Here is a 23672-nt window from a genome sequence, read left to right as displayed (position 1 = left end):
ACAGTGGGACACCGGATCATAAAAGTGCTCCTAGACCACATTTAAACAAAGGACATTGTTTAATAAAGGATAATTCCACCATTTTTATGAGTCCCATGCTATTCTTTCCTAAATACGAGCCTATTTCAGACAATATACCTTCCAATACTGAATACAGAAATGACTAATTTGCTTGATATTGACCATTTGACTGCTGCTAAATTCTGTTTAAAATTATGTGGGAAAACTTTTGTGCACAGACAGTTAGATTACTAACTCTGAATCTAATCTAAACCCAAAGTCACATTTCATTTTCAAATGTACCTTAAAAGATAAACAATTCGATTTATCAAATATCAAGGGAAGAATAACATGAAGAAAACATCAAAAACAGTGGAGTTACCCTCTAAAACCAAGATATCTAATCTTAACTACTCTCCAACAGCAGCTTTATAACAAGTCAGTCAATAAGCTTAAGCAAATATTCCCATGCAAAATTGTAATCTTCTGAAAGACATCTGTTTGCACTTACAAATCCTTCATTGTCTTCTTGCATCTTGATCTTTAGTGATGGGAAGACTGTTGTTATGCTTTCAGCCAACATCAGTTTGTCAGCATTTGAGGGGTAACTGAAAGCAAAATGGAGGATTTTGAGGGCAGGAAAAAAATAGAAAACTATACAAGGCTTGTAACAGAATACACCATATTTATGCTTACAATGCATTCATCAGGCTTTCCCCTAGAAAAGTTGTTAGGCCCGGTGGCAAGTATCTTCTGATGGGGGGCCTGTGGCTCGGCCCAACAATAGACTGATGGCAGCGTTCAAGTATAATTGACAGCATACAAAATATTTGGCTACTTATTGAATGGAAAATTTTATCATATGTTTATTATAAAACATTGATGATTAAATAACTTACATTTTCTCCAAAACGGCACAAGGTTACAGTACCTTCTCTCACTCTCACAAAAAAGCCCCAGGTTACTGGACAGAGCATTTTGTGCAAATAAAATCCAACTGAAAATGAATTTCCATCTCTTAACTGTTTTGTATTGTTTATCAGGGACCCCAGAATTTATTTGAGTATAATTCAATTGAATTCACTTAACAGGTTCACTTTAGATTCATTTCTAGGTGGGTAATGTTCATATTCCAAAATGTACTGATCTAACATGTTTTGTAGGATCCAGGATTAATGATTTAGTATTTTCAGAAGTATTAATGTTTGTGAATGCACCATTTCACAAGTATTAACTACTGTATTTGTTACCAGTGGTTTGATAGAAAAGCAAGCAAGTAAGGTTTAGAATTAACTTACGATCCCCGTCGCTCCACCAGATCACTACCACCTATCTTCAAGACAAGTTTTCTGGATGTCACAGAGAGTGTTCCCGATTATTCATATTCAGCTTGTACACTTGAGGCTTTCCTTTCAATGAGCACTGTCAGACTGGCTGCATCAAATCTGTACGTACCATCAATTTGTCCTTGACCATCCTGGGAAAGCAGATTACAAAGAACACATTCCATTATACATGCCCCCCTCCTCTATACAAAATAGAACATTAAGTCACTACACATTTTACCATGGTATCAGCTCAATATTTGAAACCAATAGATACTGTACATACATCCAGCTGACCACTTGGACTAGGTGCACTGGCAGTCAACTGTTCAGCCTTTTAAAGAAAATAATGTCACCGCTAGAACAAGAACAATGCTAATTTAGAAGCTAGTGTTTACAGTAATACAATGTGTTTCCATGAGCCAAAAAAAAAAAAAATCATTCAACAGTTAAGTGTCAGTATAGTATGAAATTATTTTATGCAATACCGTTTTGCACTGATATCAGCCCAATAGCTGATACTAGTAGTATCTATGCATCTCTGACACATACCTCCCATTGACCACTTGGACCAACTGCATCTGTACTCTGTGGTTGAGCCTTAAAAAGAGGATATGTCCTATAACTGAACAGGAGCAATGTAAAATTACAAAGAAGTGTTTACAGCTGTACATTATCACTCATACATTATATCTCCGTACAATACATAACTATTTGTATCTTTAGATAACTGCATAAAACTACAACATACTGTGTGAGTTGCCTAATCACATGATTACAAATCAGTGACTTAATGAAATTGATTTCCTTGTACCTACTACTTGGCAGGTAAATCTGATGATTAACAGTTAACTGTTAAAGCACTTTTTTTGTGTGCGATACTTCCGGTCCAGCACTCTTGACTACTGTGTAAATGGGAATTGCCTTGTTGTTTACCTTATTGAGTTTAGCTATATATATGTATCACATTTTTCTCGTCACTATATCACCGTTTAGACTAATCTGGTGTTTGTAAAGTCTATAAACACAATCACTGAACAAACATTACTATTTCTGTGTGTGTAATTAATAACATGGTTATCGTAGATTAGCTGGGCTAACCGTTAGCTGTTAGCCGTTAGCTGTTAGCGGTGTCTGTAATAACTCAATAAACGGTCCGTGAATTTTTTTTTTTCCAGCGGATGTCTTAGTTACAACATGATTGAGCTAACTGGAGTAGTTTCATGTCATATCCGACAACGGGAGGCTTTTAACAGATGACATCCTGATGTTAGCTTTGCTGCTAGTGTTAGCTGTCCCTGTCAGCTGCAGCCACTGATGCTTTCTAGACATCGTGATTTCCCATAACTGAATAAATACCACACATAGCAACACAAAACTGCTTTGCTAGCTCAGTCATGTTGTAACGGCTGGATGGTTGATGCGTGCATGCTGATTTGGGTGCTATCAGAGCCGATCCGCGCATCACTATGGCTTAATAATCAACTCAGTCAATAAAAACAACCGGTCCTGTGTTAGGAGTGTATGTTGCTGACAGAAAGAAAGAAAGAAAAGGAAAAAAAAGATAGAAAAGCAACATACACCTCACACATTTATTTCTCACAGTTGCGCACACGTTTGGCTGGCATGCAGAAGCACCGTCTGTGTGTCGAGGGTGCGAGCCGCAGCTTTAGCTGCTCAGGTAGAGAGGCTGTGTAGCCCGGTGTGTTTTTTGCTGATTCGGCTCTGCAGGTTCTCTGCTGGTACACTGGAGATGGGGATCAAGCAGTTTGTCTCACTCGGGATAGATTGTGCTTTTTTGGTTCATAGTTTTTGATTGACGTGCGATTTATTCGCGTTTAGAGGGAATTATTTTTACCGGCAATTACTGAATAACGGAAACGTGGGCACAGTTATCTATATAAAATACACAGACTATCTAACTAACTAACTGATTGACTAACATAAACAACTGAAAATTGAAAAAAATTAGCTTGCACCGTTAGCTCCGGTAAGGGAAAGCATGAGGGAAAGCGGCTGACCGGAAGTCATGCACAAAAACACGGAAGTTGTCACTATTTACTTGCGTGGTTGAAAACAAGGTGGATAGGGAAACCAAACGTCCTTTTGCCAGGACATGTCCACTTTTCACGCCCTGTCTGGGGCGTCCGGGGAGGTTTTATAAATACGTGAAAATGTCTGGTTTTCATTATTTTTTACGAGCCCATTAAGTATGTAAATTACTTCAACTGACAGGCACTTTGCACAGAATACTATGGTTGTTGCGTGTGACATAATCTCCAACAGGCTGTCCTGTGGGTGGCTCTGCTACGCTCACAAACAGAGGGAGCAAACATCGGAGCAGCACTGCCTCATTACAAAATGCCAAAGCGTAAGTCTAGCTTTACAGATGAATACATTAAAAAAAAATCCCCACTTGCCGTCCCAATCGGGACACATGGGAGGCGGAGTGCACTGGGTGCAAGCTAGGGTGACCAAAGTCCTCTTTTGCCCGGCCATGTCTTTGTGGGGTGCCGTTGTATTATTTACGTTATTACATATATTTTGTTAGAAGGGGTTTTCTAATACAGAAGAGGTGTTATTTATAACATTATTTCATTTTTTCCACAGTAAGACTTGAAAAGAGAGCTATTACATTGTTATAGGTTGATTTTCTAATATAGAAGAGGCATTATTTATGTGATTATTTCATTCCGGAGATTATAATTTTAATTTTATTTTTGTACCATTGATACGTGTTAAAGAGAGATTATTTCATGCATAATAAAGCATGTTGAAAGCATGTTTTGGGAATAAAAATATGGTCACCCTATTAGACTATCAAATTTAATCAAAAGATTGTTACGTAGGGTGGAATTGCTAGCTCTACTTGCTAGCTCTACTTCAAACCCTCCTCTGACATCTGTGGACTCATCAAGGAGGAGGCTGAAACACTGATCACCGACATCTGCAACCAACTTTTTCAGAACGTATGGCGCTAGAATGCCATTTATCATTTCTGTGCACTTGTTCCTGTACATTTTGAAGTGGGTAGCAGCAGCGGAGTCAGAAAAAGCAGCCTTACATGCTTCCCCAATGTGGTCACATGCAAGCATGGAGCAGTGCTCAGCAATGGCTAATGTCATAGGCCCGTTTCCATCGCAGGAACTTCGGGGTAATTTTAAGGGGCCGGGGCGGTTGGTGCGTGTCTCCACCACAGGAACCACCCCCTAAGGACAGAGTTCCGGAACTTTTACAGGGGCTAAATAAGTCCCTGCCTCGGGGCAGGTACTCAGAATGGCCCCGAAAGACTCCTGGGTGGGGCTTGGGGATTACTTGGTGCTGATTGGATATACTCACGGAGGGATGTGACGTGAACAGAAAGCTACAAAATAGCCGGCATTTTTAAAACTCGGCAGACGAGGGTTATCTCGTGCATATAGCTTCCGCCACCATGTAAAAAAAACCCTCACTGGCCCGTGAAAAAAATATTTTTTCCAGTGGATATCTTGCTCTATCTCTATCTCTAGCTAGCAAAGCAGTTTTGTGTTGCTATGTGTGGTATTTATTCAGTTACGGGAAATCACGATGTCTAGAAAGCATCAGTAGTGGCTGCAGCTGACAGGGACAGCTCACAACAGCATCTGTTAAAAGCCTCCCGATGTCGGATACGACATGAAACTACTCCAGTTAGCTCAATCATGTTGTAACTAAGACATCCGCTCGAAAAAATATTTTTTTCACGGGCCATTTACTGAGTTATTACAGACGGGTCCATGTCATTGGTTCCACAGCCCATTGGTTCGACATCCCATTAGTCCGACTGTCCGCGGTGCTGAACGGCTCGCGGTGGGCGTATGGTGCGCCACGACCGGCTTGAGGTGGAGCAGGCTCACGACTTATGTGTTTGTCACTTTCTTTTTCATTTTAACCCACACCATGATCTTTTCCTGATCCTAACCAAGTGGTTTTTGTGCCTAAACCTAACCAGACCTTAACCACAGGGCATCATGATGATTTTGGAACGGACTTCGGAACAATGAGTTTAATATGGTCGGAACAATGGGATGTCGAACCAATGGGCTGTCGAACTAATGGGCAGTTCCCATTACAGACACCGCTATCGGCTAACAGCTAACAACGTCCCTACGTCGCCCCGGTCAAAATGGTCGCGCAATGATTACGTCACATCCAGAGCCCGTAACTTTACAGGAACCTTCCTCGTATTCCGCTCTCTCAGTGGAGACACGGCGGTTGAGAGAGCCGAGCGAGAGGACGTTCCTGTAGTAGCTCCTGCCCCCCAAATAGTACCAGGAACTTCTTCAGTGGAAACGGGCCTCATGTGGCTTCAGCCTTTTTTGTGGAGTCAGTTTTTGTCACAAATAATGGCAGCTTGGTTTGAGTGGAACTGTAAGGCTTTGCCTTTTGAATGTGTTTTTGAGTGGTAGCATGTTTTTTTATATCACTGAATTTTGCATCAAAATCAGTCTTGCAATACATGCAGTATGCCCGTGTGTTATCCCCAATAAACTGCTTTAGCCAGCCTTTGTAATCAGGGTTCGCTTCCCACTCCTTTCTGTACTTTTGGTTGTACAGCTTAGACTGCGCCATGATGAGCTTTTTAGCTAGCACAGTGGACGAAGGTGAGAGAATGAGGCCAAAATCCTTAAACAATATACAATGTACAATATACAAGATACAATGCAATCAGAAAGCTGAGACGGACGGATGTAATTCAAATAGGGTGACCATATTTTGATTTCCAAAAAAGAGGATATTCGGCTGGCCAGGACATAGCCTACTTAAATGATACTCTCAGCTTACTCAAAGATGCCTTATCATTTTAATATATTTAAAATTTATATGTATGGATAGAAAATTCAGTTATATTACAAAATAATATCTCTCAAAGACAGAAATTCAGATAGGCCCCAATAGGGGACACATACACACACTAGAGTGTGGCGATCCGAGCGAGACGGTACCCGACGGGTCGGGCCGGGTTTGGTCAAAAATGTAGCTATAAATTGTATTCGGGCTCGGATCGGATTCGGTCAGCTTTCAGTGAAAATGTAGTGTAAAAATAAATAAAATCCTATTGTCTGTCCTGTTTATTGCTTGGGCACTGTTATTTAGGTGACAACACCTGAACATAACACACACAGACACACATTAGCTGTGTCCCAATTCAGGGTTTGCATCCTTCGGAGGGCGAATTTGAAGGCCGCTTATGTCACAACGCTGCGCGAAGGCTGTCCCAATTCATCCAAATTCGAAGGCTCCTTCAAATGCAGCCGACAAATGCGCCCTCCTTTTCCCTGTATTCGGAGGATGCACTGCGACTATCCTTCGTGGCCTCCCATATCCCAAGATGCTTTGCGCGCCTTTGTTCAACCTGTATCTTTTTGACGATGGCGGCAAACACAAACAGCAGCAGCGGCACCGCATATACTTTCAAATGTAAGTAACGGATTTTTACTTAACGCCAGAAGTTCAAGGGGCCTTAAAACCTCTAAATGGCTGTTAAAATATGTGACGTTAGTAATGCTAACACGTAGCCACCGGAATGTAGAGCCAGCTCCGCAATGTAACATTAGCTTAATGTTAACCTGTTGATAGGAGGAGCTCAGTTAGCCTTTAAAGGTAACGGTAACGGTTAAAGCCTTAAACCCCTTCACTTTCAATTGTTTAAAAGCTCGGAGGGTGACTCGTTATATCTTATTGTAACTGTGGAGATGCTGTAGGATGTTTATACCTCACATCAGGTGCATAAATGCACCACAGTGAACAAATATAAAGTTAATGAGAGGATAGGTTGTGAGTTGTGTGTGTGTTTGTATTTCTAGGCTGTAAAACTGTACTAAACTAAACTAAACTAAACGCTTTGGATGGAATATAGCCTAGAGCTAACTTCAGGAGCATTATATTATTGTCGTTATTAGGCCTATGTATATCATTTTGCCTGTTGACATAATAGAAAATATGTCTTACATTTCATTTTGTTGTAGGGAGCAAGGAGCAAACAGAGGAATTTATAAAACTGAACGGTGGTGGTGAAAACGACCACCTCTTCACAGGGGCCAAAAATATGGCCACACTCGGATGGAGGTACCTGTTAAGGCAATAATAAATAGCCCATCTGTACTCTACACATATTTGTGTGTAAAGGTTACTTAAATTAACCCAAATCCTGTACAAAGTACAAATATAATCCTAAGATCACAAGTTAATGTTGTTTTTAGGTGGTTGTGGGAGTTTAATGTCTGTCCTGATGTCGCCTTTTGTGATCTTGTGTGTTTACCTTTTGTAATGCTTCTCTCTTGTTTAGAACAATCCTTCAAAAAATGGGCCTGGAGGGGGAAAAAAAAGTGGGACAACCTAAAAAAATAAAAATAAAGTATGTGCAGGTTTGGATAATGATATGGAAACTACATTTGTTTTACCCAAGTTAATACTTTGATAAAGAAATGCAGAAAAAACTCCAAGGCACTCTGCCATAATAGTTAAAATGCCTTTATTGTTTATTCCTTGAATCTGTTTAACTTCCTGTTGAAGGCTTGATGCCGAAACCTGTCGAAGGACTGTGTTTTTAAGGTTTATATGACCATGACTTAAGAATAAAGGCATTTTAACTGCTTTGGGAGAGTGCCTTGGGTTTTTTTCTTCGTTTCTTTATCACTACATGAATCCCATTCCAAAGAGCATCTCAAACATACCTTTTTGAGTCCATGATAACCTCCTTTTCAAGACTTTTTTAATAAATACTTTGCAGAAAATTGCTGCTGTTGTGATTGATTTCCTCTACCTTAGGGATGCAAAGATCCAGGGACAGGGCAGGGGGTCGGCGGGAAGCCCACTGTTGCCACCTGGCCCTGGTTTGTCCTCATGGATGAGGTTTTAGGACAGAGGCCTTCCATTGCCCCTCCTGTCCTAATTGCCTCCATTCCTGAGGACACACCAGGGCCAGGTGCTGCAGTGGGTGAGCAGCATGAGGAGGAAGAGGAGGATGAGGAGAGGCAGCCAGGGCCAGCAACAGGAGGGACACAGAAAAGAAGAAGGGAAAGAGAAGATGAGATGTTGGAGCTGATTAGAGAGGATATGAGGTTGCAGAGGGAGGCCGAGGAGAGGAGGGAAAGAGAGAACCAGGAGAGAATGGACAGACTTTTTAATTTACTGGAGTGAATGGTTGAGAGGCGGTGATTTTTTTTTTTAGCTTTTTTTTTTTTTATCCTGTTCAATTAAGTTTTATGTGTTGCTGTTTCTTGTTTTCAAATGTTAAATTAAAATGTTGTATATAGTTATAGTTAGTTGTTGATTAAAAATATTATATAGTTGTTCCATTATCTTTTTCAAATGTTGTATATAGTTAAATTAAAATCTTGTAATCATTATCCGTTCCATTTCTTATTTACAACTAGAGTAAACTTTCGAACTACTTTTCAATGACAACACAATTTATTTTTTTCTCATAACTATTTACAAAGATACAATCTGAACATTTTTAGCTATTTACAAGTGGGCATTCTTAACATGTACAACTATTTACAAATGATCAGCAGAAAATTATGAAACACATTACTAACCTATTAAATAACAAAAAACTACATTTATTTACAGTATGATTATTGGCTGAGCAGGAGTCCCTTGTGGTGCTGCTGGACTGGATGGGATGCCACAATAAAGACCCTGGAGTCTTCTGGCTGTGAGTGGGACATCATGTGGGGGGTGGGGGATGCATGTCTCCACTGTCCACCACATCGGCCATCAACGGGGTTTGCAGGGCTGACGCAATCGACAGCTGCCATGTCACTAAAAATGTTTAAAAGAGAGGCAAGAATAAAACAAACAAAATACTACTGCACAACTTTTTATATTAATTACCACAAACTATGCTAGCTCTGTATGAACATTAATGTGGGTTAAAATAACAGGTTTAACGTTACCTCCCCACGGCTCTCTCCCAGCCAGAGATAAACTGGTGTCGCCAGAGCCGCCTCTCCTCTTTCTCCAACAAAAAATATATTAAAAAAACCAAAATCACAACCTCTGGCTCCATCATTGTCGTCTGTTATGTTTTTGTGTCGTCTGTTATGTCGTCTGTCCGTTATGTTTCCGTGTCATCTGTTGTCTGTTTTGTTTTTGTGTCTTTCCCGGGTTTGGGCGGCAGGAGTCATGACGTCGTGACGCAACCGGGAAATCCTCCGTAGGCTAGACTGTCCCATTTAACAACGGGTGACACGTCCTTCGTCCCTGCGTAGGCCGGGTCCTCCGAAGGATGCAGACCCTGAATTGGGACACAGCTATTGGCTGTTTATTTCTCCAGCCACCCACCTCCGCCTTGATTAAACGCTGAAAATAAAATAAAAGAGGGAGACAGGTTATTCCTGTTTTATCTTATTTTGTTATATTTCTCCCTCTCCACTCGCTGGAAGCGTTGGACCTCCCACCTCCCGCTCCCGTCTCAAACACGGAGGTCTCCCTCTCTCCGCTGAGCACGCCCGGCCTGTTAAATAGCCTGTAACCGTAACAACTGTGTGACACAAACTCAGTGCTTTGGTCATTAAATAATGTCGGGCTTGGTTCGGGTTCGGACAGAAATATGTGGCTCTAACAAACACACGGAAACCGGACATTATCATCAGTTTTAAAAAAAACACCCCGGACGCCCCAGACGGGACGTGAAAAGTGGACATATCCGGGCAAAAGAGGACGTTTGGTCAGCCTAGATTCAAATGCAGTGATTTATTGATTAGCAGGACAGAGCAGAGGCACACACAGTCAGCGGATGAGGTGAGTAATGACTGAGGCGGACAGGCGGTGTGTGGGTCAAATACAGTGATTTATTTTAGTGTGACAGTGAAGAAATATTATATGCCGCTGTGCAAGCCAGGGTGGGATCGGCGGCGGCTGTGCGCACGCGTGATTCATTTGCAGTCTGGACGCGGAGGAGTGAGGATCTCCTCTCTGCTCTGACTGCACTGGGGACTGCTGCTGTGAGACTGACCGCCTGTGAGTGCTTTGGGACGGGGGAGGGGCTCAAAGCAGCACCCGCTGCTGCTCACGTGGAACAGGAACTGCAGAGTGATATGTGCTTTCACGTCAGAGTCGCCACCAGAAATGTCTCCAATAACACCAGAAAAAGTCGCTTTTTTGAAAAAATGTCGCTGAAGGGGCCTGAAAATCTGCTAAATCTAGCGACAAAGTTGCTAAGTTGGCAACACTGGTGGGGGGAGGGGTGCTGGGCAAGCTAATGTTAACACCAGGGAGAAAACCAACAGCGATGAAAAACCTAACTAACGAAACGAGTGGTTTCTAACACGTTCGTTAAAATACAATATGATTTACGCTATGGGTTTAGACGGCCAATATGTAACTTAAATCTAACAGTCTCTCCCTTCCCAATCCAAACTCTGAGGTGCACCTGCAGCAAAATGGCAGTGCTGCTTAACGTTAGCTAAAACATAACTGTTAATTGTTAATCTCCACCAGGTTTCATGCCGACTTTAAATGAACAACTGTTTAACGTTACTATTGTCCCAAATTGAATTTTACGGTGTGTAATTTTGGTAGAAATAAACTAAAATGAAAGGCAGAAATAAACTTCAAAACCACAATGGAAGTCTGCCTTATGGTAGTGTCAGCTAACGTTAGTTCACGAGCAGCCCTGCTGAACAAAACGTAACATTTATCATGAACATTTATCAGAGAGAGAAAGCCCGTACACTCTCATTATGCTCCAAAAATCTTTACTAGTTAGACAACGTTTCGAGTGTGTCAGCTCTTCATCAGGTCATCTTACAAGTTACGTGTTTTTCACCCATATAGACACCCACTGGTGACGTCATAATTCATGGTCATTCACAAAAATATTTACACACATTATACTTAGGCTATTGTAAACGTACACGATTGATCAATGATGATAACTATATGTATCAGGCAACATCAGGTTAAAATATAATACATATATCACATCAGGTGTTAACAGTTATCAACTACAGAAAATGATGAATGGGGAAGTCCTCGTTCATGCCTTTGGGGGACAGGGTGTCCAATGTAAAAATCCAAAAGGATTCTCGTTGTAACAATAGTCTGTTTGTGTATCCTCCTCGTCTCAGACGTTTTACGTGTTCAATTCCTTGGTATGTGAGGGATGCCACGCTATGTTTCGCCCGCAGAAAATGTATAGCCACTGGACTCTTGGGGTCCTGATTGCATCTTTTTTCTAAAGTTTTTCATTCCAGCACCCAAACTAAGTGATGTGCGTATATTTCTACATTTCATGAATTCTCTTAAAAATATGATTTAGTTGGTTGATTATATACATGCCTAATTTACACTGACACTTTACATTTTGATGAGATACATTAAAATAAACTAGTAATGGATACTTATCGAAGGGTCAGGGAGCACACGGAGTGATGCAGCCTCCATCTCCGTCTTTTTTGTCTCTGTGCGAACGGTGAACAAAGGAGAAGGACACCCCTTTCGGGGCTAATGCAGGTGTTTAAAATAACTGCCGATACCAGTGTGGGTTTTTTTGTTTTTGTTTTTTGTATGGAGCTATATTAGTGTCTTTATTACATGCGAGAAAATAAATGATATGAGAGGGGAAAAAATGTTTGAGAGAAAAAAAAATATTTGAGAGAAAAAGTTTTCACACTGATAGCAAAAAATAATAATATTTGAGACTAAACAAAGTTAACGGCTAACATAATAACTATTATTTCTATGTCACTAGTGACTTGAAACATTTAGGACGAAAGGAGACGGGTTGAAATAAACCGAAATTTCCCTTTAACTTTATGTTAACTGGTTGTCCTGTGTAGTAGGTCGAAAATGCTACATGTATATTTTTTTATTGAAACAGACACCCCCCAATTTTTTGTTAAATATTTGAACTAATCTAACTCAAATTACACAGTTTTGACATCAGGTCAATTCTACAATATGTCAGTAGATGGCACTGTAACGCCACGGTGGAGCCATTAGGGAGACTCGAGATATGTGTCCCGGCCGCTGCCATTTTGTCTAATTACCTCCGTGAGTTTCTGTTTCCCCAGTATTTTTGTAAGTGTAAGTTACAGACATTAGCTCGAGGTAACATAAGAAAACGTGTTGCAAACATTGTTTATGAGTTAAAGCCAGTTAGCCGCGAGTAAATTTGAGAGTCACCATACACAAATTAGTTTCACTTCCGGTCGCTCATTAACAGGTCGTTGTCGCGCCATATTGTCAGACAATTAAGTGCAAGGCTAAGACAGTGTTATGTCAATGTTGCACAGAGGTTTTGTAACCAGTATATCAGTATAGTGTGAGTGTTATTGTGTTGTATGTGTTAACAGTTGGAGTGAGTTTAAGTATTTGAGTTAAGTAAATGTGTGTTTTGGGTAGTATTATTTTTGTACAGTTTCATATTTGAGTTGAGCCAATTTTTATTTCTGTGGAATAAAATTTAAATTACTTTGAGTTCATGTGCACTTAATTTACCTGAGACATTATTTTTTTTTATATGGTTTATTGTCAGTTAGATTTTTACATTGATTTTCTTTGTGTAACATATTTTAGTGTGAATGTGGAAAATGAACTTTAAAGCAACAACTTTAAGATAGCTGACATGACTGAGATGTAACTGAGTTTTATGCAGTATTATCAGTATTAAACGAGCACTGGCTGGAGCAAGACACTAACTTTTGGTCCTCTCTCTTGTTAATCCACAGTCCACAGACTCTTATTTTACTGGCTACACAGCGCACCCTTGTCTGTGTAACCTTTGCTGCCGGTCCAGATTTCCCTTAGGTCTGGCACCGGCAACACCTGCTCTCTGTCCTGCTGTAGCTGAGGCCACAGCTTGTGGCTTCTTCTCCTCCTCTGCGCACTTTGTGGGGCTGCACTGTAGCCCGGTGACGTGGGCCATCAGCTGGGCATCCTGAAGGACGGCTGTCCAAGGCCTCCAGCCCTGGTGCTCCAGCCGCTCCGTTTTCCACTGCTGTTCTGTCGGTTTTCCATAGACTGATTAAAGCACACTGTAACGCAGCTGTGCATTCATGCAGCTTTTGACCTCTGTGTTATATTTGGAAGTCCGTCTCCTGTCTCCATAGTTACCAGTGTACGAATCTGTGTGACCTTCTGTTGTTAAGAGTAGTCGACAGGTTTGAATGTATTCCCTGGGGTGCAATTCCACAGGTGGCGTTGTCGGTTCATTCCCCTCTCCTCTCCATTTGGCCACACATGCATAACGTTAATGTATGCATATCCGCTCCCAAATAACGCAGCGCATCTATGCCGGTGAATCCACCATGGTGGATGAATGATATAGTTGAATTTGACTCCCAAGACCATCCTCACCCAGCTGTCAATTCGATTGAGACTGGCCAATAGGAACGTGGCCCCGCCCATGACATTATTTTCACAGTGAGAGCAAAATCCTGACACCATAGCAAAGACTTTTTTTGATTTTGAGAGAAGAAAAATATACAGTCTATGGAAAAATGTTTTGAGAGAAACAATTTTTTTTGAGAACGAAAAAGTTTTCACACTGATAACAAAAAAATAATATTTTTTTCTTTCTTTTTTTTCTTGGAAATAATTTTTTAAATGTCAATTTTTTTTTATTCTATGACAAAATACTTTCTCTCAAAACATTTTTACCCCTCTCATATTATTTATTTTCTTGCATATAATAAAGATGCATGCACTGGTTGTGAAATTCGGGGTTAATACAGGTGTTTAAAATAACTGCTGATACCAGTGTTTTTTTTGGTTTGTTTTTTCCCCCCTTTGTGCCAGAGAAACATAGAAATCGTCATTATCTCTCTGGGACTTACAGGCCGCATGATTTCATCCCGAGCCTCTTCCACAGAGAAGCGCCTCTTCATCTTGCTCTTTGGTTGTCACAGGAATGAAATGGCCAGACAGCCAAGCTACAAACACTTTGTGACAGGACCTCAGCCAGGTGCATAAACTCTCTAAGCGTTGTTTTGTTTGTAAGAGTGCAGTAAGAGAAGAGGGCCCATGGTTTCATTTATCTGAAAGAGTGCATGTACGGCTGTGTACTAAAGTAACTTTATCAGACATTACACGTTCTACAATAAGGTCAATCTGTCTATTTTAAAGACACATGAAACAGCAAACACACACACACACACACTTTCTTAAAATAGCCTACTAAGCTCAATAACACAAGCACAGAAATTAATAAAATAACAAACACTGTATCACACATTCAACACATTCAACATGGCTTAATAGAAACAATTTTGTATGTGTAAGGAATAAACCAAAATTCAGTTTGCTTGTTTTACTCACTGCCACAAGAAACTCTCTCCTAAAGTAATGATCATCAAAACATGTTCCTCTTTTGAGAGTTTTATTTGTACATCACAAAATCATAAAATTGATCTCAAGACTAATCTACAGAGACCCAACAATTCAAATGAATTCCCACCAAGAGCAAGCACCTATTTCTCCCTGCTGTGCGACGGTGGCGAGGAAAAACTTCCCTTTAACGGGAAGAAACCTCGAGCAGAACCACGACTCTGTGGTGGGCGGCCATCTGCCTCTGCCGGTTGGGTTGGAAGAAAGAGGGACAGACAGAGAGACAGGCACAGCAACATCAATATAACTAACAAGTGTGACAATGGGGCGCCCGGTGGATCAGTGGGTAGAGCAGGCACCCCATGTACAAGGGCACTGTCTTTGGTGCAGGCTCGATTCCAGCCTGCAGCCCTCTGCCATGATCCAGGTGCTCCCACGATCCAAGAAACCTGCAAGGCGAGAAAGCACGACGACTGGGAAGAGGCAAAGTTAGTAACATGCATTAATGGGACATGAATCAGAGTGAGAGAGAGGAGCTCAGTTTTGATTTGAGATAACATTAAATAATTAAATAATACAAAATAAATTATCATTATTAATTTAATTTTTTTTTTATTTTGTTATGTAATGCTAGTAATTATGAGTTCATTATATGTGCCTTGTGATAGACTGGTGGACAAGTCCCAGTCTGTCACAGACGGGCAGACAAGTCACTAGTCTGTCACAAGGCACATATAATCTGATAGCTTTCACAGCTATGATCAATTTAGAGTCTCTAATTCACCTAATCTGCATATCTTTGGTAGTGCGGAGGAAACCGGAGCCTCCCGGGGAAAACCCTCCCTGGCACAGGGAGGACATGCACACACCACACAGAACGGCCCAAATGTTTTGGCAGGTCCTTACCCATAACCTTTTTTTTCTGTGAGGTGACAGGGCTAACCCCTGCACCACCATGCCAGTCCAAAAGGTGACCTCCTCCAGTGTTTCATCACATCTGGTCCTACTGCATCATCCTCAAGATCTTCTGCAGGGGGCGTCTGTCCTTCACTGGGATGATCCTATCACAGAGGTCCGGAAATTCCTTCTGCTGGGCAAGTCCCTGGAGCATCTGCTTACCGTGGTGCCTGTACAGAGATACATTCCCATTAAGCCATTTAGTGTATAAGCATGGTTATAAGATTGTGACTAAGACTGAACAAACAAACAGCATTATTCACAGAACCCACAGACCATAAGATCAGGCAAGACTTGACAGACAACCCACCTGGCTTCTGGAGCAGCATCCATCGCCATCTTACTGACAGCAGTCAGGAAACTCTCTGCAAAGGCCTGTCCAGATGTTAAAATGCTGTCCTCTCCAATGATGTCGGCCAGCTGGTGGAGGTGCTGTGCTGTGCTCCCCCTCACTGCAGCACAACGGTGGCTGAAGAGGGACAAAATGTAGACAATGACCACCACGTTTCATTTGATTTATGCTTCCTACTAAATTCTGTTCAAAAACTCTCCTCTTACCTGAGCCCTGTGTTGACGAGAGCGCTTAAGACTCTTTTAGGGCTGCAGCCCTCTGCCAGCGCACCCAGAGCAAGGTTAACCTTCTGGTGGATGAAGGTGCTGGACTTCTGTGCCAGCTGGAGCAGCAGGGTGCAGCCTGTCGTCTCTGCCTCAAGGTCCATGGCCCTCCCCAGGTGAAGGTGGAGCGCTGCTACTGTGTCTATGGCAGCACAGGCAACAGCAGAGCGTGGGCTATTCATCTAGACAATAGATCAGAACATCAGTCAATACTTCTGCGTATACAGTACAGGTACATGCACAAGAAGGCAAATGAGAACTACATGCAACACAAGGACACAGAGACAAAGAGGAAAATGTCTTCATACCACTTCTGTGAGGAGCAGGCAGAGCTGACGCAGTTTGGTCAGCAGTATCTCTGGGTGGTGTTGTGCCAGAGCTCGAACAGATTTACATCCATCCAGTTTCTGCTCCTGTGTTTAGATGACAAAAAGAAAGAACTTTGTTAATCATTGCTTTAGAAACAACAGACTCTTGAAGTCCTTGCCGGGTATGCTTTTAAATGATCTCTACACTTCTGTAGTGTCGATGTCCTACCAATCATCCGAATTCAGCTGCTCAAGCAGAGGGACAGGCTCTCTGTAGGTTTGGACAGAGGCTGGAGGTACTCCTGCTCTGAGACAGGCTTTGCAGGGCAGAGTTTTGTCCACGACGTGGTCCTTTCTTTTTGGGTGGGGCAGATGTTGATGGCGGTGCAGGAACCTTAGGTACTTCAGCCACGGTCCTACGACAGAGTCCTCTTCTGTTGGGCTGGGACACTGTGGCTGGAGGTGCTGGAACCTTGGGTGCTTCAGCCACGGTCCTACGACAGAGTCCTCTTCTGTTGGGCTGGGACACTGTTGCTGGAGGTGCTGGAACCTTGGGTGCCATAGCTGGGATCCTTCTGGGTGCTGCTGGTGGTTTAGGTTGATGGATAACCTGGAACTTCTGCAGCGACCTAGTGAGTTCCTCCATCGTAGTTTTAGCTGACTGGAGCTTGTATCCATCAGCTACCTCTTTGACTGCTCAGATTCAAAGCAAAGAAATCATGATCCAACTGTCACTTACTATTCCATTTGTTTGATGTAATCACATGTGCACCTATTTCCATTTAAGTTTCCATAAAAAAAAGAAGTCATCATTCAACAGCATCAACATACCTGCTCCACCAACTCTAACACACATCACCGGGAGACGAGACCTTCTCCTGGGTGCTGCTGTAGGTGGAGGAGTCGGGGTGAAATGTCCCAGATATGGAATGTCCCTCAGCTCAGTGGGAGTGTGTGTGTCCACAGAGCTGAGGGAAGAGTCTGGGCTGGGGCTTCTCTCCTTCACAATGAGGTCCTCTCTGTCCAATGTCTGGTCCACTGAAATGGGCCTGAGCCTCCTTGGAAAAGTGGATTCAGGCCTCCTTTTGGGTGAAACTGGGGGATGAGGTGAAGGGAGGGTGGCCTGCTGGGTGGAGACTCCAAGTCTTTCCAGAGCAGCATGGGTGTGGGCTTTCTGTGAAGCACACAAGCTCTCTGCACTGCAAATAAGTGCAGCCCTCTTAGCCCTTTCAGCTCTCTCAGTGTCACGGATGCTGGAGCCACTCTCTCCATTGTGGCTCTCTGGTGACTGTGAAAAACATGAAGACATATTTTTGTTTTTAAATGTATTCAGTCAAATACAAATACTGAATGAATCGGTTTATAATATAATCTACTCTTTTTTACTCCATAAACATATTGGCCCAGTCCCAACAGAGTTCTTCTTTAGGCTGACACTGAAGTTAGCATCAGGCTGTTTATTTGTTCCTTTAGCTACAGTTATTCATCCACCAGTGTTAGCTAACTAAAGCTATTTCAACTGTTTGTTAGTTACACTTATCCAACTGTTTCAAGCGTTATCCATATTGCACTACTTACATCAGCGTCTTCATCACTGTTCTTCCTCCCACAGCACTGTTGCAGGAAGGTCCTCATTGTCTCAGAAAAACTCATCACTATCAGAAATGTACAACTGTACTCCCAATATGACAGATGTTTGTCTGACTGAGTTGGAGCTGGTCTCTCCTACTTACAAACTTTCATGGTTTGCATTGTGATGTCACAAAGCATGGAACACTGTGACGGAATCATGACACTCTGATGCAGTTTCATGTTCTATCAGTTCTTTTGGCATTTTTTAAATGGAATAATTTCACAGCATTGTTGTTAATAAAAACAAACAAATTTGACAACCTTTTTAGTCTTGGCACACATTTAATGATTTATCTATTCTCTATTTTCCCCCAAGCAACATTTCCAGTTTTCCTCATGCTTTTATTGGTGTCCATTGTAGGCACTGGCCAGTCAGGCAGTTGACCTTATGGTTCAGCCATTCTGCCCAGCCTGCATATGAATCATGACTGAATGACTGGGTTACTTTTGTTACATATTGTCAACATGATAAATGGGACTGTTTATTATAGTTACATTTAGCTTTCTAATGCTATGTCAACTGTTTATCAGTTCATTTTAGCTAAGTTTTTCAGTCATTATTCATTGAAGGGGGTTGGGGCGATGTTTGACCCACCCACTCTGCATTACTGTAAGGTTTTAAAATATTACTCAAGTACAAAAGTATTGGGCTCAAAATATACTAAATGTACCAAAAGCAAAAGTGCTAATTGTGCAGAATGACCCATTTCATAATAATTTCTATTATAATAGTGGATTTTAATTATTGATGCATTAAAAGGACACTTCACCCGAAAATTAAAAAAAAAAAAAAAAAAAATCCTCTTACCTGTAGTGCTTTTCTTTCAATCTAGAATGTTTTGGTGTGAGTTGCAGCCTGTTGGAGATATCAGCCGTAGAGATGTCTGCCTTCAGTCCAATATAATCGAACTAGATGTCACTAAAAAAACAAAAATACTTTTGAAAAACTCAACAGCAATGTCTCTTTCCAAAAATCATGACCTGCTTACTAAAGATAATCCACAGATTTTGTTGTAAGCAGTTTTACATAGGAACTTTTTTCTTTCTACCGATTCACGGCACAGAGGGAAGCGTGCATCTACTCGTGAACGAGCAACACATTCTCACTTCCAGCTTGTCAAACACCAGCGTTTGGTCAGTGGCCCTACACATCAAAAATGTGTCGCTCTAGGTACCCAGTTACTGTAGCCTCAGCCTTGTCTCTGTCTGTGAGAACTATCAAATACCTGTTGCAGTTATGTAGAAGGAGGACTTTACCCTGCTGTGACCAGCTAACGTTAGCTCATGCTACAGCCTGTCTGTCAAACTACTGCGGCGTTTGTCTACCAGCTAGCTAACGTTAGCTAGCTAGCCAGCTAGCCAGAGACGCTAGCAAACAGCCTGGTGTGCGATGTGCTGCTGTTGGTCTCTCTCTCGTCTGAGGCTGGCTATCTAACTCAGCTGCCGGGCGGCTAACCGAGCTAGCTAGCTGCGTTGTTTTTGTGTGTGTGTGTGGTGTGAATCAAAAAACACACCGCAGTCACCTCCTTATGCTGTTGTCGCTATCAGGTGTCCGGTTAAGATGTGGCAAAGTGTCGGGCTCACACTGCTGTGCACACTCGCATTGGGGAACCATTTAGTTAGTGTGCACACACACTGATAGCCAATGAGAGGCTGCAGATGGCTGACAATTGGCTCAAGTTCATTATTTATCATTTGCACAACACAAAGTCTGAGGCTCTCTTTAACAATGCAAATTAAATATTGTCTAAAAAGGCTATCACGAAAGTAAAACCTACATGGGAATCTAAACATAAAATAAGGCAAGTTAAAATAAAGGGTACAATATAACATGAGTGAACTATAAAACTGAGTAATACAAATTAGCCAGTAGCTGCAAATGAATGTCAACAGGAATGCAGTGAATGATAAGTATACATATATATATATAAACAGCTGTAAACCAGTAAGTTGTGTTTATATAAAGGGTGAAATGACCATTTAAAGCCGGTGACTTGCAGGTTGGAGACCATGGTGAATAAATGTGTAGGAAAATGATGTAGCAACTCGTTTAAAACAAAAAACAACAACATATACACACTACAGTGACTTTGGGGGTCATTTTTGTGAGAGAATTTTGCTTCCACATCGAAAAACCCACTAACCGCAAGTGATGTAGCGTAAAGGAGTCCGGCCGAGTTCGATTGAGTTTAACATTACTAAACATGGATCCCAGTACTAGTTTTGAGACTGAAGAAGTTGAAATGTACATTCATATGCATATGACGGCCCACAGGCTTATAATTATGAGCCTGCTAGGCGTCCAAGAGACCAGGAACAGATCAGGGTGAGGAGAAATAACGGCCACAGGAGAGAAATAGAGCTGTGGTGTGAGGAGAACTGGGCAGGTGTCTTGGTGAGCGACCAGCATTAGCTAACGACAGCTAACGATGTCTAACACTGTGTTCACATCACAACATTAAGTTTGCCACCACGTATTAGGGTATAACAAAGCTACCAATAGTTCTGCCAGTATTAGATAACTAATGCTACTTACCCATAACAGAAACTAATGCGCAAATGCGTGTAATGATTAAATGTCACGCTTAGCTTGCTAACGTCAGCACACATAACATATGCTCACGTTATATTACACAGTGTTTAGTGATACAGGCTATTATCTCTTTATTACTCTAATCTTTCCTGCTTATCACTCAAACAAATGATTAATTTCTAAATTAATATCGGTACTCATTTAAGATACCTTCATCAGTTACCGGAGGCCACTGTCTAACATCATCAGTCCAGCTATTCATGATGCTGTCATTGTAGAGAGTCAGTTCACATTGACAGCATGATGAATTGATGACTGACACATGTCACCAGAGCAATGGCGCCGCCATAACATGGCGGCATACACAAATCGCTCACCGAATTCGTCTATAACTCCGCATTACGGTGTATTGACGTCCGCAGGGGAGAGAGGGAGAGACAGAGAGATACGAAGATTTCCTGATAATTGTTTGTATAATAGGTGCTTATTTGGGAATCGCCAGCCCATGTCCTCAGCTGTGGAGAGTATGTGCTGCAGGGAGGTGGATGCCTTCTGGGCTCTGGTGGAGAATCTGACCCCCAGACCAGACATAACATGCCTCACACTGCCCATCAACCCTCACGCTGCCCGCTCCCGTCTCAAACACAGAGGCCTCCCTCTCCGCGGAGCCCGCCCGCCCTCGTGTAGCGGTCGTGTACTCTCTCTTGCATTGTGTATAATCACGAGAAAAATCAGTCATGAAGTACTGTTGGCACCCGCCGTTTATTCCCGCATCTGGCAGAGGAAATGTTTTCACAGTCAGTCTTGGCCTCATTCATTCACGTGCTCTCACACTGGGAATATTAAATAAAAAAGGAGTGCAAGTTAGCTAAACCCTGAGTTATGCTAACCACGTTACACACAAATAATTAAAAACACTGTCAACTTTTACGGGAGGACGTGCTCAACCGATCGGGAGCTCCAGTCTTACAAAATGTAACATACACAACCCCTTAGATATAAAGTTAAGATAATTAATGCAAAATAATTACGGAGCTGATAGCATGTGCACCTACCAGCGAGACAGCGCAGCCAAAGTGTTGCTATCTTCCGGGGTACACGACCCTAGTCTGCAGGGGTGTTGTGTTCACTGACCATAAAATAAATCAGTTTCAGAAAAAGTAAAATAAAGCAGTATGAGCCATGGCAAGTGGGATCATACATACTGTATATTAACTCCGTTACACTCGCACATACCCCCGAAGCTCGGGTCTCCCTCTCCGTGGAGAGGTTGCACAATAATTCAGCATAATCACAAATGGTGAAATGCACTGTTAACAACTGAAAAAAAATACTAACTCACAAGTTTACTACCGCTCAGACTCACTGCCACCTACTACTGCACATTGGACAGAGGCAGGGTCAAGGACGCAGAATCCCTCTCGTGACGTAGTATCAGGCGACGTTGGAAAAAAAAACGTTTTTAGAAGAGGAGTTAAAAAGGGCCACTTTTTTCCTCTGAATTTGTGCCCTTATGTCGTGTAAACCATAATAAATTCTGAATTAATTTCTCATGATAATTTTCAGACAAGGTTATATATTTTTTTAAAAAAAAATTTAACCTGCAAGTTGCACTTTAAGTGTCATGTAGGGACAGAATAACAGTTTTTCTCCTAAATGTCCAACCATTCCTTTAAACTTGCATATCAGGTCAGAGTGTATTGAATGTCTTTGATGGCAAGTTTCAATTTCAGGAAGGAGTTTCTATTTTTAACATGTGCAGAGCAGTCTGAAGTCAGAACATAATCATGGCTGCTCTGTTTGTTTTCCATCTCCTCCTCCTCTGAGCTTTTTACTGGCAGGAAATGCCTGAGCTTGTCCAGGTGTAGGTGGAGCAGAGAAGGATGGAAAATATGGCATGTTTGTGTCTGTCATGCATAATCATGCCTGGAACCAATTACAGAGGTGATCAGCTGTTTCTGTTTGTAAGATGAATACTCAGCCATCTTTTACAAAAACAAAAAAAACTTTACTTTGAAAGTATTTTCAGAATCATCAGTCTCTTCTGACATGGTTGAAGAAGTATTCAAGTGATTTAGAAAAAGTAAGTAAAAGGAGCAATTTGCAATATTGAAATATTACATTATAAGTCTATTTAAGTTATAAATTCAAGTGCTATCAGCAAAACGTACTTTGAACATCAAAAGTAAAAGTACTCAGGGGTTTAGGGAGGGCAGAGGTCATAAGGTGGGTACCCTCCTTCACTGGCGTTTTGATGATAGGCCTACAACACCTCCAGAGGGCTCATCAGCAGCACCTGGCGTCCTAGGTGTGCCCTCTCTGCTTTTACACCCTCGAACCCTGCTGTTGGTAGGGGTATTTCGGAATCCAAGTGGTGTCATTCAATCAATCAATCAATCAATCAATCAATTTTATTTATAAAGCCCAATATCACAAATCACTATTTGCCTCACAGGGCTTTACAGCATACAACATCCCTCTGTCCTTTGGACCCTCACAGCGGATAAGGAAAAACTCCCCCCCAAAAACCCCTTTAACGGGGGAAAAAAAACAGTAGAAACCTCAGGAAGAGCAACTGAGGAGGGATCCCTCTTCCAGAACGGACAGACGTGCAATAGATGTCGTACAGAACAGATCAGCATAATAAATTAACAGTAATCCGTATGACACAATGAGACAGAGAGAGAGAGAGAGAGAGAGAGAGAGAGAGAGAGATGCAGGACAGACGGTAATGACAGTAGCTTACAACAACATTAATGAAAGTAATAATATAGTTATAGTTCTGGCTACTGTGGTACAATATCTTGAAAGTATATATTAATATCTGGCAGTATACATATGTGACAATAATCATATGTGTATAATAACAGTAGAAGTATGACTAATGACTAATGATGGCAGCAGCAGGAGGCATCTGGCAGGACCACGGCAGCAGCACAACCACACACGTCACGCTGTCCAGGCACCGCTGCGATATGAGTTAATCTGAGAGACAGTGGAGCACAA

At 41.8% G+C, this 23672-nt stretch overlaps 1 protein-coding gene and 1 long non-coding RNA gene across 3 annotated transcripts in view; both read right to left on the bottom strand.

Annotated features, from left to right (window-relative positions):
* LOC125904472 (TOG array regulator of axonemal microtubules protein 1-like) overlaps window positions 1–23672 on the bottom strand; it is a 97585-nt gene that overhangs the window by 7771 nt on the left and 66142 nt on the right. The gene's annotated exons all lie outside the window — the stretch shown is intronic.
* LOC125904474 (uncharacterized) lies at window positions 16853–21941 on the bottom strand. 2 transcript variants are annotated; one of them, XR_007451454.1, is made up of 5 exons: window positions 21903–21941; window positions 21722–21795; window positions 18942–19052; window positions 17333–17789; window positions 16853–17194 (listed from the first exon to the last, which is right to left on the bottom strand). It is a non-coding gene; the product is annotated as an uncharacterized LOC125904474 (long non-coding RNA). The 2 variants fall into 2 exon arrangements; XR_007451453.1 differs by lacking the exon at window positions 21903–21941 and having other exon boundaries at window positions 21722–21880.

The sequence above is a fragment of the Epinephelus fuscoguttatus genome, linkage group LG17, assembly GCF_011397635.1.
Source record: "Epinephelus fuscoguttatus linkage group LG17, E.fuscoguttatus.final_Chr_v1".
NCBI classification, from domain to species: domain Eukaryota; kingdom Metazoa; phylum Chordata; class Actinopteri; order Perciformes; family Serranidae; genus Epinephelus; species Epinephelus fuscoguttatus.
The sequence above is the reverse complement of the archived record's forward strand: the minus strand, read 5'-3'. Positions and strand labels throughout refer to the sequence as shown.